The sequence below is a fragment of the Elephantulus edwardii genome, unplaced genomic scaffold (genome assembly GCF_000299155.1).
Source record: "Elephantulus edwardii isolate Elephantulus edwardi_28Jun2011 unplaced genomic scaffold, EleEdw1.0 scaffold00386, whole genome shotgun sequence".
NCBI classification, from domain to species: domain Eukaryota; kingdom Metazoa; phylum Chordata; class Mammalia; order Macroscelidea; family Macroscelididae; genus Elephantulus; species Elephantulus edwardii.
The window spans coordinates 1,452,602-1,462,150 of NW_006400136.1; positions in this window are offsets into that span (position 1 = coordinate 1,452,602).

The window sequence follows — 9,549 nt, forward strand, 5'->3', positions numbered from 1 at the left end:
TATTTTATCAGAGATTAATATTGGAACTCCTGCTTTTTTGTGGATGTTATTTGCTTGGTATATTTTTTCCCAGCCTTTGATTTTGAGTCTATCTTTCTCTTCATATCTTAGAGGTGTCTTATAGACAACATATAGATGGACTTTCTTTTTTTATCCATTCTGTTACTCTTTTCCTGTAGATTGGTGCATTTAGTCTATTCACATTATTTGTGATTATTGACAAGGCAGGTTTTATCATTGACATTTTGCTGTTTCTATTCTGGTTTTCTGGTTACTATGATCCATCTGGTTTCCTTTGGTGTCCCTGTGTAAAGGATTTTTCTTAAAAGTTCTTGCAGATTTGGTCTTATTTTGACAAATTTCTTAAATTCCTTCTTTTCTGCAAAGGATGTTCTTTTTCCTTCATATTTGCTGGTTATGTGATCTTCAGTTTCACTTTCTGCATGATATCTCACTCTCTTTTTGGTTATGTGATTTCTGCTGAAAAATCAGAACTTAATCTATTTTCTTTTGTAGGTGACTCATTGCCTCTAGTGCCGCTGTTAGTATTCAATCATTTTCTTTTATTTTGGAGAATTTGACTATGATATGTCTTGATGTTTTCTTTTTGGGGTCTGGTCTATTTGGTGCTCAATAAGCTTCCTGAATATGGATTTCCTCATTTTTAATAATATCTGAGAAGTTTTCTTCTAGTACTTCTTCGACAATTTTCTCAGTGTTTTCCCTATCCCTTTCATATTCTGAAATTCCATTCATACATATGTTATTCTTTTTTATATTGTCCCATGATTCTAATGTTTTCTTAATTTTCATCAGGTCTCATATTTCAGTTTTCTTCTAGTATATTTCTAAGGAAGTGCTTCTCTTCCAGCTCACTGACTCTTTGTTCATTCTCTTCTCTTCTTTTTTTTTTTGTTGTCCTTCGAGAATGTTGGACACTCCTGCTATTTTGATGTTACTATACTGGATTGCAATTTTATGCATTTTTGTTATTTCCAGTTCTGTGCTGTCTATACTTTCTCTCTCTTGTGATGATTTTTGTTAAGTTCTTGTACCTTTTTTCTATAGTTTCAAATCTTTCTTCAATCTTTTACATTTTTTCCATAGTTGTGCAAGTTCCTCCTCATCAATATATTTATTCTGGCTCCTTGTCTCTGCAACATTTGCTTTCTTAGTAGTTTTCATTGTTTCTTCCATCATTTGCACTTTCTTCCATAAGTATTCAAATAATTCTTCATTCTGGTTCCCTACCTCCAGGTTATTCCCTTTATCTGTTGCTTCCATTGTTTCTTCCATCATTTGTACTTCATTCATAGTTTTTCAAATGTGTCTATATCAACATATGTTATCTGCCTTCTTGACTCTGGAGTATTCATGAGCTCTTCAATATTCTCTACTTTTTTTTAGAAGGCTTAATTTGCATTTTTACAGTGTTTGAAGCAGCCTACTGTTTTCTTGACATTCTGTGAAGTTTTTCCTGATAAGCATTAAGTTGTTTCTATTTTGCAGCAAAAAGTTGTTGGTAGTTCTTGTCCTTATGACATTACTGATAAGTTGCCAAGTCAAAATGTTTGATCTATGGCCTGAGCCATTCACTCTACTGAAAGTCCTTTCTGGGAAAATTTGCCTTCTATAAAGTCCTTGAGGTCCTCTCCATTCTTCACTGCACCACTGTAGGAATCTCACCTTGATGTTGTTCCTGTCACCTACTATTATCCTCCTTCATGTATGAAGTGACTGAGTGGTGTGATAGCAGGTGCCCTATTCAAGCAGTTTCTTATGCACCTTTTCTCCTGAAGCTTAATGTCTTCCTTTGTCTCCAGAGTGGCATGAGATCAGTGCCTCCAGCTGAAAGAGCTTTTGTGCAAGGGGGTCTCAAATCAGCCCTTCCTCTTGCAGAGAGCAAAGAAAATTCTTTCCTCCGCTTATAGTTCTGTGCTTTAAAGTCTCTTTCCCTGTTTGGCCCCTGGGATGGCCCTGCAGCAAGCAGAGAGGCAATGATCCCCAGATGAAGGGAAGCCTGTGTCCTGTCTCCTCACAACCAATGGGCATTTCTCACTCAGCACAGAGCTTAGCACAGAGCTTCGCCTCCAACACCAGCTTCTTGATTTAAGTATTGGTTTCAAATGATCATGATTAAGCATTCTGGGATTTACATCCTTCCCAATGTTAGCAATAATTTGTGGTCATTCACACAGTCAAATGTCTTTACATAGTCAATAAAATACACGTAAGCATCATTCTGGTTGTTGCTGTTGTTAAGTGCTCTAGAGTTGAGTATGACTCATAGTGACCCTATGAACAAAAAGCCTTTCTTTATGCTTTATTTCAAGATCTATCTTCCACAGAAATGCTATTCTTGATACCACATCCTCTTCTAAATCCAGCATGAATTTCTGGCAGTCACTTGTCAACATATTATTCCAGTTGGATTTTCATAACTTTCAAAAAAAGTTTAGTTGCATGTAATATAAATGATATTGTTTGATAATTTCCACATTCTTAGATCACCTTTCTTAGGAATAGAAACAAATACAGATTTCTTCTGGTCTGTAGGACAGGCAGCTATCTTCCAATTTTCTTGACATCAACTAGTGAGCATATCCAGAGTTGTATTTATTATTTGAAATATGTCAGTTGGTATTCCATAAGTTCCTGGGCCCTTTATTTTTTTGCCAACTCCTTCAGTGTAGTTTAAACCTCTTCTTTCATCACCAATAGTTCCAGATCATATGATACTTTCTGAAATGGTTCTGTATCAGCTAATTCTTTTTGATACAGTGCCTCTGTGGATTCCCTCCATCTTCTTTTGGTGATTTTTGAATTGTGCAATATTTTGCCTATGATATTCTTCAGTATAACAACTTGAGGCTTGATTTTATTTTTCAGTTCTTTCAACTTGAGAAATATTCAGCTAGTTCTTCCTATTTGTTTCCTAACTACATTTTTTGCATATTTCATTAAATCCTTTTCTCTGTGTTCTTGATCTGTCCTCATTTTGGCTTCTCAATATGCTAGAATAATTTTCACAGTATCTTCTGACATCCATTTTGGGGTTTTCTTTCTTTGTTCTATTTGAACATCAAGGGTATCACAGGAAAAAGATGGACAATCTCCTGTTGTATGATTAACTGCCGTTGAAAACCTGCTAGAGAGTCAACTATGGGTAGATGACTTGATGGGTCACAACAACAACCACCTTCTCCTCAAGTGAGTTCAACTCTTCCCTTTTTTATATAGCCTCTTTGATTGTCCCCTCTATTGTGCTTGGTGAGACTAATAACCTTGTTCTTCTTGTACCCTTCCCAGGGCATCTATTTATCTTACAGAGATTCTCTGTTTCTCTCAATAGGTCTTGAGTGCTCAGACAAGAAGTTGACAAATATATTCTGTACATGTCCAGAGAGTAGAGATATTATTTGTCACATATTCTTGTTTTTCTTTACTCTCCTTAGTAAAGGTAGACTTTATACTTAACTAGGGGAAAAGAGTAGCAAAAACAATCTACCACAGGCTGCCTGGAGGGTAGAAATGATTTTTAATTCTTTCAACCAATAGAGTGTCTGACCCTGAAGAGATAATTGAGAAAAACATTTATTTCTTTAATAGTGAACATAAAATAGACTACATTATATGAATGCTAAAAACATAATAGTAAACTCCTAAGAACTTAACGTGGTTATCTCATTTGGTCTGTATAAAATCAGGCCATATCCCTAACATAATTTTATAGACATATAGGGAAGTTAATACAGAAAAGCTAAGAGATTATACAGTCTCCTAAGAAAGTTAAAATCACTCACTCACTCATGGTTAGTGAGTTACAATCGACTGATAGTTGACCTTCTGCAAGATTTCCGAGGAAATCTTGAGAGAAGATTACCCATCTTTTCCTTGAAGAGCTACAGGTGGATTTCAACCAGAGAAGCATTGCCTTAAATTTAGAATCACAACCCTCTACACACTTTAGGATATAAGACAATTTTATACATTCGTTCTTTCTCTATTGAGTTAAATTTCCAGGAAGAATAGATTATTTCTGAGATTGTCAATGACCCTGAATCTGATGGAAAACACATGTAATCTATAGGTAATACATCTATAGATTCATTACACTTCTATTAATTTTCATGTTTATCGAATATTTTTTAGGAAATAACTAAATTTAGTTCCTAGGAAAATTATTTATGAAAGCTTGAGAAGTCTTAGACTTATTGCCATACTCCTTCCTCTTCAATTTAAGAATTGTTTTTATTAAGTGCTGTTGAGCTGAATATGACTCATAACGATACTATGAGCAACCAGTTTCAACTCTGTCCTATTCTGTGCCATCCTCACAATCTCTGAAACACTAAAGCCCGTTGCCACAGTCACTGTGTCAACACACAGTATCTAGAATCTTCCTCTCTTTTACTCTTCCTCCACCTTCCCAAACATAATGTCCTTCTCAAGGAATAACCTCTCCTAGAAATAGAGAACTTTTACTCTCCCTTTAACTGTAACAAATGGTCTTCAAATAAAATACTTCATCTATTTTACTTTGTTTCGAAGAATACCTGCTTTTGAACAAGAAGTTTAGAAAACATTTTTAAGCCTCAAATGTTGTATTTATTTTTAAATATTTTAACTTAAAAGAAAAAGATGATAATGTTAGGGTTAAAAAAAACAACAACAAACACAAACCAAAACCAAAAAACCCACCAAAAAAGAAAAACACCTTATGATAACAATTCATGAGAGAGTGAAGTAATGTGCCTTGATATCTTTTGTAATTCCCAACAGATCAGATTTCTCAGAAAATTTGAACTCCAATAATCAATCAAACCACTGTTGTAAAATAAAATACATTTGAAGCAGCTGCCACTTATAATTAAGTGATAATGATCTTCAGAGGAGAAATGACAGTGGCATAAAGATCACCTGCTGTCAAAATGAGCTTTTGCAAAAAAGCAGAAGCTGTTTTACTGCCATAACTTTAAAGCAATAATAATTATTAGGATCATTTTAACCAAATTAGTCAGTGGTTTGGAATGAAATATATAATATATTTATATCAAGAGCAGGAATGTGGAGATAGTTAATTTTCCCTGCTGAGAAATGAATGTGTTTTCTCAAATGGCAATTCTGTTCTACCCTCAGTTGAATTCTGCGAGCCAGAACACAGATGTGATAGAGCTCCAGGGGACCACAGCCACTTAACTGGAGAGGGGGGCTGCAGCCAAAACCAGAACCTGCTCTTTGGAATTGTTCAACTGCCATTTATTTCAGTTTGTAAATATGAATATCTTTTACTTTTAATCTCTAGCATTTCTCCTTTGTCCCAGGATATCATATTGCTTAATGTCATTCCTCTTCCAGCATTTATATTGACAAAAATAATGAACAAAAAGCACTAAGATAAACAACAATGAAAATAACACAAAAGAGTGCTTACAATGGTAGACATATTGCTATTGGACAGACAGAACCTAGTGCCTCAAATATCATGGTTACATCCATGAGTTAGGGAACATTGGTGTTGTAAATGTAGTTATACACTCTTTCAAAATAGACAACTACAATATGTCCTTCTCTTAGGAGAAATTATCCATGACCACTGGTTAAGGTGAGTCTTTGTGACTGAAAACTGAGAGAAGATTTGAGCAGAATTAACCTGTCCAATAAGATGAAATTTGAGGGGAGGGAGCTATTCAAAACTATATTTTTGGCTGATATGTCTGCCTTGAAACTTCTGCCAGCAAAATTCATCACATGATGGAATGTTAAAGAAATTATATTGCCTTTTAAATTAAAAATAAATGGAGAATAAACTCATATGCAATGGTGGGTTGGAGTGAAAGGGTCAAAGAAGGCTTTCCCAGTAAATTATGTCATGGATTTATTATTTGTAAAGAATTGCTATTGGTAACCATGTTGTCGTTGTTGTATGCTGCCTAATTGAGTACAATTAATAGTGATGCTGTGAAAAACAGATCTGTAATTGGCATCACCATGATAGATGGAGAAAGGATTGAGACTGTTAAGAATTTCAGCTTGCTTGGCTCCACAATCAACACTCTTGGCATAAGCACTCAGAAAATCAAAAGAGAAATTTTAGGGATATTGTCAAAGTGTTAAAGAGCAATGTCAGTCTAGAGACTAAAATGTGGCCGATCCAGGCCATGGTCTTTACAATTACTTGCTATGTATCAGATAGCTGGACAATGACTAAAGATGATAGAAGACTAAATGCCTTTTGAGTTGTGGTGCTGGAGAAGCACCATTGAACACACCATTGAACTGCCAAGAGAGCAACTAAATCAGTCTTGGGGAGGGTGAAATCAAGTTCATTTTTGGAGGCAAGACTTTTAAAGCTCCATTTCACATAGTGTGGGCATGTAGCTGAGAGGGACCTGTCCTTGGAGAAGGACATCATGCTTGGAAGCATGGAGTGATAGTGTAGGAGAAGAAGACTCCAAATAAGATGAATGCACACAATACCTGGCATAATGGAAATAGGTGTACTAGAGTCAGGTAGACTGACTCAGGATGGGCAGGGTCAAGGGCTATTGCTACTCTTCTTCTGTTGTCCTTTGTCATTGATCAGCTCTCTAATGCATATCAAGTCATTGCAAAGACCATGGCCTGGATTAGGTGTACCTTAAACTCTAGACTGACATTGTTGTTTCTCAGTATTCTGGAGAGATCCTTGACTGCAGATTTTCCCAAGGCAATAAGTCTTTTGATTTCCAGCTGCTGACGCCAAGAATGTTGATGGTGGAGACAAGAAAGCTGAAATTGTTAACAACCTCAATCTCTTTTCTATCCATCATGGTGCTGCCAATTAGCCCAGTGGTGAGAATCTTTGTTTTCTGGATGTTGAGCTTCAATCCATATTGAAAACTTCAGTTCTTGACTTTCTGAAGGAAGTGCTTCAGGTCCTCCAGAGCTTTTGCAAGCAAAGTTGTGCCATCTATAGGCTGTTGAAAAGTCTTCCTCCAGTCCTGACGCCACATTCCTCCTTATAAAGCCCAGCCTCACTAATTATCTATTTTGCATATAGGTTGAAAAGTACGGAGACAGGATGCATCCTCGATGCACTCTTTTTCTGACTTTGAACCATACAGTGTTTCCTTGCTCTGTTCTTAAAACTGCTTCCTGGTGTGAGTGAAGGTTTCACATGAGCACAGTCAAGTGTTCTGGGATTCCCATTTCCTCAAGGTTAACCACAGTATGTTGTGATCCACACAGTAAAATGCCTTTGCATAGTCAATGAAACACAGACAGCCATTTCTCTGGAACTCTTTGCTTTCGGCTAAGATCCATCTTACATTGGCAAGATGTCTCTAGTGCATTAACCTCTTCTAAACCTTCCTTGTATTTCTGGTAGTTATTACTCAATGAACTCTGCTAGTAATTTCTGAATAATATTCAGCAGGATTTTGCTTGTGTGTGATATTACTGATGTTAAGTAATTTCCACACACTTTTGGGTCACCATTTTTCGAAATGGGGGTAAGTATGGATCTCTTCCATTCAGTTGGACAGGTAGTTGTCCTCTAGATATCTTAGCACAACCAGGTTAGCACGTCCAAGACAGCATCTCTTTGTTGAAATATGTCAACTGGTTTTCCAACAACTCCTGGTGCCTTTTTTTTTTGTTTTGTCAATCCCTTCAGAGCAGCTTGCACTTCCTCCTTCGTCACCATTGCCTCTTAATCATATGTTGCTTCATAAAATTCTTCTTTGTCAGCTAATTCTTTTTGATACAGTGACTCTGTATATTTCTTTCACCTTCTTTTGATGCTTCCTGGATCATTCCATTTTCTGTCCACAGCATCCTTAAGTATTGAAACTTGAGGCTTGAATTTGTTCTTTAGGTCCTTCAGTGTAAGAAATGTTGAGTGACTTTGGCCCTTTTGATTTTTTAACTACAGCTCTTTGCACATGTTGTTATTAAAACTTTGCTTTGTCCTCCCTAGCTGCCCTTTTCAATCTTCTGTTCAGCTCCTTAACACTCTGCTTTCTACCCTTTCCTTTGGCTCTTCAGCACTATAGTGCAAAAAACCCAACATTGACTCTGCTTGATCACTTCTTTTTTTGAATGGCAATAAATATTAAATTCTTCCATCCAATTGGCCAAGTAGCTGCCTTCTAAATTTCTTTGCATACACTAATGATCACATGCAGGACTGTGTCTGATAATTATGCAATTTGAAACTGAAGATAAAGAAAATTAAAACAAGTCTATAAGAATAAAAATATTGCTTAGAATCTATATTTTTGTTGTTATGTGCCCTCAAGTCACCTGCAACTCGAAGGGAACCTATTCACAACATTTCTAAACCTTGTTCTATTTCTTGCCAATCTTATTGTCTGGGACACAACTATCTTGATTACCCCAGTGACTCAATCAATTCATCTTATCGAGGGTCTTCCTCTACTGCGCTTTTGTCCTTCCCACTCCCACGCATAGTGTTCCTCTCTAAGGATTGATCTGGCCTTGCAACATGCCTAACGTATGTCAGATGAAGCTTCAGAATCCTTGCCGACAAGGAGGAGCCTGTTCTCACCCTCTCCAGGACAAACCTGTGTGTTCTCATAGCAGCCCATGGTATATTCAATATTCTTCTCCAGAACCACATCTCAAAGACATCATCCAACTCTCCTTCTACCATTGCTAGTCATTGTCCAGCTCTCTAATGCATAGCAAGTAATTGAAAATACCATGTCCTGTACCAGGCACACCTTAGTCTCCAGACTGACATCATTGCTCTTCAGTACTTTGGAGAGTTATCTAACAGCAGACTTTCCCAATGCAATTCATCATTTTATTTCCTGGATGCTGGTTCTAAGAGTGTTGATTATAGATCCAAGCAAACGGAAGCTATCAACAATCTCAATCTTTTCACCATCTATCATGATGCTGCCAATCAGCCAAGTGGTGAGAAACTTTTTTTTCTTTTTCTTTCTTTTTTTTATGTGTGTGGGAGGTGAAATAGACTTACTTTTATTACAATATGATAGGTGCTTTTATTTTTTCCTTTTTATTATTTTTAATTTTAATAAAAGTTCACAGAGACTTTGGATTTCCATTTATTCATTGTTTCACTTTTCTACCTACCCACTCCCCCCCCCAGTTTGCTCTTCTCTTTGAAAAGAAAAAAAAATTCTTTCATTGTTGTAAAATCCCTCCCATCAAATCCACTTTACTATGCAGCCTTCGTTCTGGATTCCTGTCATGACAATAATGCTTAACCTTATATCTCTTTTAAACAGTTCTGTTCCTTATCTATTTCAGTGCAGTATACATAATTTATCCCATCTTTCTCAGTCTACTCCCAAGCCCGATTAGAGTCCCATTATACAACAGTGTCAGTATACAGTATTTGTCCTTTAGTGACTGAGATATTTCACTCAGAGTAATATCCTCTAGTATAATATCACCAATTTTGTACAATATTTCATGAGTTCTTCGTTTTTCAAAATAGCATAGTATTCCATTGTGTTAATATACCACAACTTCTCTACCCATGTGTTTATTGATGGGCACTTGGGTTGTTTCCAACTG